Here is a 10,620-nt window from a genome sequence, read left to right on the forward strand (position 1 = left end):
CTAGGAAGAATGACTTGTTTGCAAGATAATTGGCTTCATATGTGAAATCAAAAAGGGAGACGTTTTTGAAGCATTTATAGCAGACTTCAGTGCAGCAAGTCTGACATGCTGTTTGGATGGTTTGTACAATCTCTAATGTAAGATCAGATTGTAATGGGCCTCAGAGACATGCAACAGAGATAAAAAATACTTTTGAAAACAGGCTTAAAGATAACAGAATAAGCAACCGAAATTTGCCAGCCTGCAGAATGTACTGAGATCAGATTACAAGTGTGATTTCTCTTTTTTCTGCTCCTCAGTGCCACAGTGGACTAAGTTTAAAAGAAAAATAAAACAAAACCCAGGAATATGCAGAAGCAAAGTAGAAGTGAACCTGCAAGAGGAAACAGTGTTTTCCAGGTTGGAACAAAGAATGCGAAGAGGACAGAGATAAGCACAGAACTGAGCACTAACCTGCATTGGGCAGAGATGCTCTCTCTGCAAAGAAATAAAACCATTAGTGCACAGCCTCACTGACAGTACCTAAAGAGAAAAAAAGGTATACATATGTAAGGAAATAGATTAGTAACTTGTAGAAATTGCTCAAAACAGTCACATCCACTGACTGGGATACTACCTGGAAGCATCGACACTCAGGAGATCTCACAAGTGAGTGTGATATCTGAAGTTTGAGTGAAAGGTTTGAAGAGAAAATGTAGGCATAAGGAAAGATATAACAATGATACATTGCAGAAATTATTCCCAGAGTGGGTGGGTGTGAATGGGGCATAAAGGTAAGACACAGTCTCGAAAGCAGAACGATTGGAATTGTTTCAAAAATTCTAGGGCTGAATATATGTAAGGTACTGAATACCAATTACAGTTTATTTTATAAAAGAACAGGCAGTCAAGAAGGTGGCAAACATGGAGATTCAATAAAAAAAGGAAAAGAGTAGCCATGGTTTCAGCAAGTAGCCAAATATGGGAAGAAAGCTTTCTCAAGTTTCAGAAAGCTTGGTAACAAAGAAAAATGCATAGAAGTATATGAAAAAGAAAAGATATAAAAAGTGTCGCTTTGATACTACTCATCCAAATAAATAAAAAAAAAAATTGCTGGTATCAGATTGGTTTAGATCTGTTAGTGCTGGAACAGTTGTGAACTGCTTCTCAATTCGTATTCCCGTTACATAGAAATAGCACTGACTGCCCATTTATTTCCCCATCTATACAACCAAGCATCCCATTAGGGTTTTTTAGTCACAGAATTTTGGGGGAATCTTTTCTTGAATACTCATCCACTGTGACCATTACATCTTCTGCAAAGTTTCTGCTTTTAAATCCTCATATGTTTTGGCTGGCCTTTCATCTTCCTCTAGATTAAGTGGGGTCTGCATTTGGGAGACAAGCTTTTTTGGAAACAGCCTGGCTTACTGAACAGTAAAACTTTTCTGTTGGGCTGGCACCACCTAATCATTACTTTTCACTTTAAATATTTGTGCAACCTTAAAATCCCATCAGTGACATTTATATTAATTGCTAGATCACAGATGAGAAGGATTGTTTTGCCTCTAGACACAAAATGCCTGCTGGCCCCTACAAATCATGGAAATGTTACATTATTTTATGAAAGAAGACAGAAAAAATAACACTTCTAATCTTTAATCAGACACTCAGATTCATTAACAGAGAAATGCAAGTGCAGGGAATTTATGCTCAATCTCAAAAGGGAGCATACTCTGTACAAAAAAAGCCTTTGGAAAAATCCTAGCATTCACTGAGAATGTATCACTGGCCTTTTTTAAATGCTTATAACTTGGTTAATATGAGCAGACTTTCAGAGAGATGGCATAAGAAAAAGCTATAAGCAACAGATGTCAGGGATTTCCTTGTGAGGAACACTGGGCAATTTTCGGTAAAGCAGGATGCAGCATGACTAATAAGCGTTATTGAGGAAATAGACATTGACCACAGATTTGAGGTGGATCTGCCCAGGCTTTCATCTCCAATGAACTCTCCCTTCCTCCAAGACAAAAGGCTTTAAAGTCAGAGAAGCCAGGTTTTACTTGAGTATTAACTAAGATCCTTAACTTTTCTGAAGAGAGAAAATCCAAAGTGACTATGCCAGCTGGAGTATAAATATCAACAATTAAATTAAAAGGTTCGTAAATCACTCCTCCTTCCCACTGTGTCCTCCCAGATGAGTCATTCCCTCAAACCTATTTTCAATGACAATTCAGTGACTCTCTGAATTGCAGCAAAATCTGCCTAGCAACTCCTGGTCCCCGGGAAGTTTTTCAGGAGGAATTGACTGTCCACTGCCTGAACAACCCGTAGGCTCCCAGCTCCGGCGTTGCATCCTCCTCTCTGCCACATGCAGCGGGTCCGAACTGAGACAGGCTCAGTTCCCTACCACACTGGATCACTGTCCTCTCCCTCCTGGGAATTTCACTCAATTCAGGCTTTTTAAAGAAACACAACACAACTCTAAAATTAAAAAAAAAAAAAAAATTAAAAAATAAGTATAAAAACTGATAATACTATTGTGCATCACTGATGTAACTGGGGTCATGAAACAAAGCTGACAGGAGCTTGATGCAGACAAACCAGAGAAGGTAGCTATTCACACAGAATGCAGCAGAGTCCTCATACTCCTTCCCAAAAGATATTTTGGATGCCAAAAATTTTACAGAGGTACAAGGGGAGGCTGAACAACTATTTGGAATAAAACTCCACTGAAGGTTATGAAGCTCAAGAAATCTTCAGAGCTGCAAATAATTGGATGCTGGGAGAGTATGAGGGTAAATATCATGCGCTTGCCTTGTTCTTTTCCCTAGGAGTCAACTTATGGCCACTGCTGGGACGGAATGCTGGACTAGCACTTTGGTCTGAACCAGCACAGCTCTTCATAGGTTTTTGCATAACAAATTAAAACACACAAAGTATTCATATTTCAAACCAAAGATATGGACACTTCCAAGCTCAGCACACAGTGCATCTTGTGCTTCTCAGCACACATATATCTTTATAGGACTTTATATCTCGGTAGGACTTTATTGATACAGTGCAGACCACTGACACATCACTACAGCAGATTCTTATTAGAAATATAGCCAGATGTATCTGTATGTACATGTGCATGTATGTATACATGTATGTATGTATCTATCTATCTACCTACGTACCTACCTACCTATCATTTTTTAGCCCATCTCTGTGTTCTGAGCATCTTTCAGTCAGAAATCTCTTCCTTCCCCCATTATCACAACCAGCATCAATCTTAGAGTGCAGGATACATTAAACACCAATTACAGCTTTTTATTCTGCAGGTGAGCTTACTTGTTTAGTTTTGTTTTGTTTCCAGTCATGGCGCATTTGCTGCTTTTATTCCTCAGAATCCCTAGCTTGGATTATTTTTCCTCCAGTTAAGGGTTGCTTCACATAAAAGCAGACTGCAAACATATCATTTTTAGATGAGCCACCTGGATATTATCACTGCTGTTATCTTTTCCTACTTTTGTATCATTGCACATCTTTCTTTACCAGATGTTTACAAAGTCTCTGTGGATCACCTTTCTTACCATTTGCTGAGAGCATGAGCACCAAACTCTGGTTTAATTATGTCAGGGCTGGTCACTTCTTTTTCTCTAGCACATTAGAAGATAAGTCAACCCATAAGGAATGGCTTCTCAATCTGAGAAACTGATCTTTCTCCCAGTGAATCAGCAACTACACATAGGGTTGGGCTCCGAAGAGGGAAGGAAACCTTGTACATAATGAAATGAGTGTTATTTTGAAAATACTCTTTATATGTTTCATAAATATAATAATGATGGACCAGATGGGGAAGTTTCATTGTAAAGTACAACACAGACTTCTACTATGTATTATTTATTATTATTTTATTTTTATTATTATTGTATTGTATTATATTGTATTGTATTGTATTATTTTATTTTATTTTATTTAAATCTACCTATCACCCACTAGCCTGTGAAGTGTGTAGCTCAGCGTGGCATGTTAAGATCCTGACACCCTTGCAGAGACACCAGCTTGCATGACAAGGAGGAGTTGTTGGTGGTTGGCCCATCAGCACCAACTACCAATATCAGGAACTACATCAACCCAGAAAGGAAGCCAAAAGAGTGGCCAGCACTCAAATACCAGGAGATTAAATCAACACTGCAGGATCCAGGACAAGGAGCAAACACCAAATCAGGGAAAAATTTACTGTCTGAAGGCACAACAAGCAATCATTAGGCAATGCCTAACTAGATCAGGTTTACCTACACTTAGTTATTAGGGAAGAAGACAGTGAAGGCTTGCTACTGCCAGCCCCAAAGGACTAGTAATCTAGATAAGAACACAAACTATTGATCTAAGACTTCTCTTGAGGTACGAACTGCAGAAACTTCCAAGTCCCAAACAGACCTGGTAGTCTAAAACCAGTACTGCTGTATCTACTGCTTGTTGCAGATTTTTGAATAGAGCTCAGTCCACATAGGCCTTGTAAAGTAGTATAATTAAGTTGTGCAAATGGTACAAATACTGAATTTCACCAAATTCTGTCTTTTGTTGCACTGAAATAACTCATTATGATCAGCAGTTTGAAGCACATAAGCAAGGGAGATATTTTGTGTCTCCTAACTACCTAACTGTGACAGAAGCCAAAATCAGCCAATGTTTTGCAATGGAACTGCCTAGACCTTTTCCTTATAATGAGATCCCCAAAGAAGACCGAAAGACTTTGAAATTCAGAAAGCAATGTTTTACTAGAGCTTGAACCAAAACAAAAAAATTTAATAGAAAAAGCTCAAAATGACCCATTCAAGCATAATAGAAATAAAAAGGTTTCCTAAACATGTCTTCCTCAGTTATAGGCTTGGTTTCGGTCAACTCAGTGACTTTCTAAGTTTGTCACAAACTTGACTAATCCCCTCTGATCCCTAGGAAGTCCTTTCCACCAGCCTCTGAAGTCTGTCTGTCTGCTCCTCCTGAGCCGCAGGCTCCCGGCTCTATGCTGTAACTCTTCTACGTGCCACACTCAGCTGTCTTGCAAAGTTTTTCCACCCACGTATGCCCAGCTGCTGGATAGACAGGAACCATCTGCTTTACCCTCCAAGGGGCTGCACCTGACCTAGCCTTCATAAAGGGACATCCTACAGCTGTGAACAAAGGAGCAAAAAAACCCATCATTCCTGTCCACTGTGCAAAACTTCAACAATTTAATGATAACCTGGTTTTTTATGGATTTTAATATAAAGGGAAATGCTAACCCTAACAGATGCAGTATCACCCTAAAATTAGTTTTTTCTGCAATATAAGACTTAGACAAAACAACACTGTTACTATCTATATCCATATATATTTGACAGCACAGATGAATATGTTAGCCATAGCCTTTGTAAAGATCTGATAAAGGAAGAGGTGGCGTAGAGCAGCAGCAATTAGATTTTACACTTCGTTGTGAAGTTGATGCAACACAAAGTAAGACGTGTTCTTTAAATGTTAAAACACAGTAAATACATAAATGTCTCAGATGCCACCGCTGTGGAACTGGAACAGAAAGGGATACCTGAATGAATTGTCTTAGAATAGCAGAAGACACTGATACGTTGGGAAAGGAAAGCAGTGTAAAGTTTTGAATACGGGTATAAGATGGCTACGTGGAAGGGCCAGAAAAGTGAGGTTGACAGCTGAACGTATGCTAACCATGGTGGTTCCTCTGGTTCAGTGCGAGGTATGAAGGATGAGAGCTCTCCAAAAGCATAGAAAAGCATGGGCATGGGAGACAAAGAAGGGGAAAAGGACCTGGGTCTTATATGGAATCGGACCCAAGCAGCTTGCACGTGCCTTAAGCAAAGGAGTTATTGGGCTTAAGTTCAAGGCCAGTGCTGAAAATACATAGCATAAACCAGTCTGTTAGACTCTGCACAGGATTTTACAATCTGATGTTAATAGGAAGGCTGGGTGCCCTCCCACTCCATGGTGGCTTCTGTGATCAGGGTGGCTGTGGCCTGAAGCAAGCAGGGAGATGTGCTATGACCTGGTACGCTTCTACCTCTTGCGTACCCTTTAGCTTTAGCTTGGGGGAAACTAAAAGGAAAATGCAACATATACAACAGCCAACATTATATGAGCTACCAGCATGACTGTCAGGAGTGGGAAACTGGTAGGCTCAAGTGGCAAGGATTCGAAAAAACAGCTAAAGGCCATTTATTTGCCTGCCTTATATGAATTAAACAATTAAAATAATGTTTCAACTTAAATACTATCAAGCTAATTTATTTCAATTTCACCTAATAAATTAAAAAATCAAACATTTAAAATCATGCCACAATAGAAAAGAAATTGGTAGGTCCACAGGCTCAAAATTGAAATCACGGAATCAGTATAACGTGTACTCAGATTCATGACAACTGTTTCATTTTTATAAAGGAAAACTCTAACCTGACACAGGCAGCACCCCTTAAAAGTGGGTACTTTTGCAATATAATGTAAGTGACAGTATCCCTACATGAGGTTGGAGTAGACTAGTAAGGTGCAAACATTTGAAGATAGGGCTCTCCATAGCCAGTAAAGATTTGGCAATAATATTGAATTAAACATGCCTCACACTTGGCTCACTGAGAACATTTCATTTCAACAGAATTGCAGTGTTCACTAATGACTGAAACCTTATTATTTTTGTTAAAATTGTCTGGTATTTGGCTTTATTTGCTTCAGTCGTGGGAATTCATTCAGTCTTTCTTTTTTATTAGTTTGGGATATAAGGGCTAGTAAAAGCTCTGTCAGCTCTGGAGGAACAAACCGTGTGGGCTGAATCTCATCAAATTCACTGATGTTATGCTGATCATGTTTAATATCTGTTCAGGGATGTAAAAACTTTTTTCCAGGAGTGAAATTGTACCAAGTCTGCCCAGTACCCATGAAAGGAAGCTAATCTAAGGGCAACTGAGGGAATACTATTCACTTGTTAAAAATTCCTATTTTAAACAGATTCTAAAGTTGGCTCTAAGCAAAGACACTTTTTCCAGATTAATAACCCTCTCCTTTCTCAGAATCCTGAGCAGATTTACATAGAGCCCTAAAGTCAGTTCATAAAACATGTTTAAACTGGCGGAAGAGAATTTTATTATAGAAAAAAGTTCGCTCTTTTTGAACCTATACAAAAATGTACTCAATATTTCTATTATATAAGGGAGCCCAAACCTATGGATGTGTTTATTATTTACTACCTCCTTTCTGTTAAAATATATTTTTAAATGGAGCCTTCCCATATACTCAAATTATTCAATTTCATATCAAAGTGCTGAAAGAGATGCCTCTTTTTAAACCTCTCCTTTAAAGAAAATAAATCAAGAGGCTAGAAGAGAGTCCTATAGCAATTTATTCGCAGCTCTGACTTTCCAAAAGATGTAAAATCAAAATGAGCCTGAGACTTGCATATGCAGGTCCCTGAAGAAGTGAGACAATCTGTAAACCTGCTTGCTCCTTTTCAGGTGCTTGCAGAGCTCCTCGGCTATTCCTCTGCCTGATCTTCTCCCTCTGAGATCTCAAGCTGCCAGTCTCCCTCCTTTCATTTCTTCGCCTTTCCTCAGTACATGTGTATCTCCCCCGCTCTCTGCCACCGCTCTTTTCTTACATCTGCCAAGGATCTTTCTCGTTTTCAGGCATCCCTCCAGCTGGAGCAGAGCCCTCCCTTTTACACCTGCAGTAGCCCAGCTACCCCAGCAAACATTTGGGAGTGGAGGACACTAACCAGCTGTGACACCTCCCAAGTGCTGCCGAGCCTCTCCTGTTCCCCGAGCATCAAGGAGAAAATGCCTCCTGGGTGGATGCTGCAGGAGGAAGGCTGGACCGTCGACGAGGCATGAGGGAGCAAAAGGTCTGATTTCCAAGATCCCAAATGCTCCTCACGAAGCACAGCGTGCCCTTGTTGAGCACTGCTTTCTGTGGGATGTTGGCTGTTCCGTAACTTTTTGGGTCAGATATATACTGCAGCTAAAAGTTCTGGCCTGTTCAGATAACTCATTTAGCAGAACTAGAATCCCAAGCGATTAGTTTTCTGAGGAAAATCTTCTACTGAAATATTCTGTGTCACATTCCTCCTATCCTTTAATCTATAGGCAGTGCCTTGAAAACTTATTTGGAGGTAATTTGAATTTAAAAGAAGAAATAAATCCACCCAAATCATCCCAACAGCAGCTGACTTCACTAATCAAGAAAGATTTTTACATAGCCAGGGATCTTTCATCAAAGACATCATGAAACCTTCAGTGGAGTCACTCAGGACTTTGCAGGATATTATAAAGCATCTTTCATTCAAGCCCTGTCTAAAATTCATTATTAAACTAAGACTGTCAGAAAATGAGGATGAGGTTGGGCAAGTCTTGTGTGAAAGTAAGGAGCTGTGCTCTTGCACAGAGCCTCAGACAATTCCAGCATCTGTACTCCAACCTGACACCCACCGTGGGCAACCCTGGAGCAGAGACCCTGCTGCCCTCAGCCATGCTCACCCGTAGTCCCCCGCTAATGTGGCACAAACGCTCTTGCAGGCACTGTGAGGTGGCCTGTTTGTTCTCACCACCTGATTTTCACACCCATAATATTCAACTTATGCACTAAAGGGTTGCCTCTGTTGACATTTTCTGTTTGGTTTTGATTTTGGAGTTTTTCTCTATGACAGACCTGACTGCCTCAATTCCTAGAGTAAAATCTTAGAGACATCTCGCTGAGTGGGAGGATTTTAGCTTAATCTCCCACCGAAATGAGGCTTGTTTCATCGCTCATTCTGCACATGTAGGTACAAGCTGGTCTCCTGCTTTCTAATCCATTGCTGAATTTCAATCAAATTTGACAAAGATTCTGTGAGTTTGGTGAAAACGAGGCAGCAAGCTAAAGGGCCGTTAGTTCCCCACTGTGAAGAAGACGAGTAAGATCACAATCTTATTCTTAGGCAATCAGAGACTCAAACAGTTGAGAGAGAGGGAGAGAGTAAGAGGGAGATATGTTGAAAGCCAGGCTTTTTGCTTCCTCTGCCCAAGGAACTACTCTCTCTGTTGTTTCTTTCTATTCCTGAAACCAGGACCCCCATCATTCCTGAAACCAGGACCCCCATCATTCCTGCCACATCAACCATTACAATTCCACGTGCTTTATAGAGAACAGAGTGTCTTCTGGTTTCCAAAACTTTGTTTTAATTTATTTTTATTTCTTTATTTTTTTTAATAGTTGGAGAAAAATCTGTGGAGGAAGCAAGAGCTGCGAGAAAGAGAGCCTGTAACTGCTTGTGAACCGAAACGATGGCATTTTGCTGAAGTTGTCCTGGTGATATCTTATATGTCAGTGGTCACTTCTGGGTGAATTATTGCCCATTACTGCTCTGCATTATTTTGTTCCCATCCGTTGGCTCTGTAAATAGTATGGCAGGTGCAGGTGACGAACTGCATGGTTCGATGCTCAGCTCTTACTGACCAAAGGGCTTCCAGGAAACACTGAGTTGCCCAGAGACCTAGCTGCGAGGCAAGTCCGAATCACTTTTGACAAAAAAGAAAAACCTTGGTTAACAGAACAAATGTGGATCTTTTCTGCTTATGGTTTAGGGTAATCCTTTGTGTCCTTGAATTAGGAAGGCCAATGTCATGCCAGCTGTATTGGCATGCTTGAAAATTCAGCCTTTAGCACAGAATAATGATGAAACTTGGCTTTATAGGAGAAAATCTGATTGAGTTCCAAAGATGAAAATATACCCCCCCAAAATAGAAATAATGTTAGTAATTAGCTAAAAAAGAGTGAGATTCAATGACTTAATAGTACCATTCAAAGAGTTTTAAGCTCTTTATAATTAAGAAAAAGTTTAGAAGAACAGAATATGAACTCTCCTGTTATGAATGGAGGTAGTTTGCTAGGGGTGTTTTGGCAGCAAAGTAATTCCCAAAATAGAGTACTGGATTCACTCCCAGCTAAAAGGAGCAAAACTTGCAGATGTTGCTAATGCAGACAAAAACCAGAACATATATATGTGACCAGATGCGGCAATTCTAAGAATTGCATCTGGCACAGAACATGCGGCTGTTTCAGCATCACACCAAGAAGTGTTACTCACTACTTATGTACCATATCTTTCAGAAGGCCCTGATTCAGCAAACAATTTAAATACATGCTTAACTTAAATATGTAAGTACTCCCAGTGGGATTACTCATATGCAGAGGGACATGTTTAAGCAACCTGCTGAATCAAATAATAAACCCCCTAACAATCTGATCTGACTATGAGTCAACTGACTAACAAGATTCACCATTTTTTCCCGGAGACAAAAGCTCTTTTATTTTTCTGTACTTTATTTGCTGCACTCTATTTCCTTCAGATTTATTTCTTCTCTTGGGTTTTGGTTTGCCTGCTTCCTATTGTTATTGTTCATCAAATATTGCATATACAAGTGCTTTCCAAAACAAGGCAATCAATCCAGAGCAACATATTTGCAGTAATACATAATTAACCGAGTATTTTTCTGTCATGCAATGGCTGTAGGATTTACAAAATTATTTTCTGCATTCATTTATGCTGATAAGCTAGAAAAGTAAATAAAATTCCATGCAAAAACCTAAAGAGAGCAATAGATGATACTTATTTGGCCTCAC

Source organism: Haliaeetus albicilla, chromosome 3 (assembly GCF_947461875.1).
Source record: "Haliaeetus albicilla chromosome 3, bHalAlb1.1, whole genome shotgun sequence".
Taxonomy (NCBI): Eukaryota; Metazoa; Chordata; class Aves; order Accipitriformes; family Accipitridae; genus Haliaeetus; species Haliaeetus albicilla.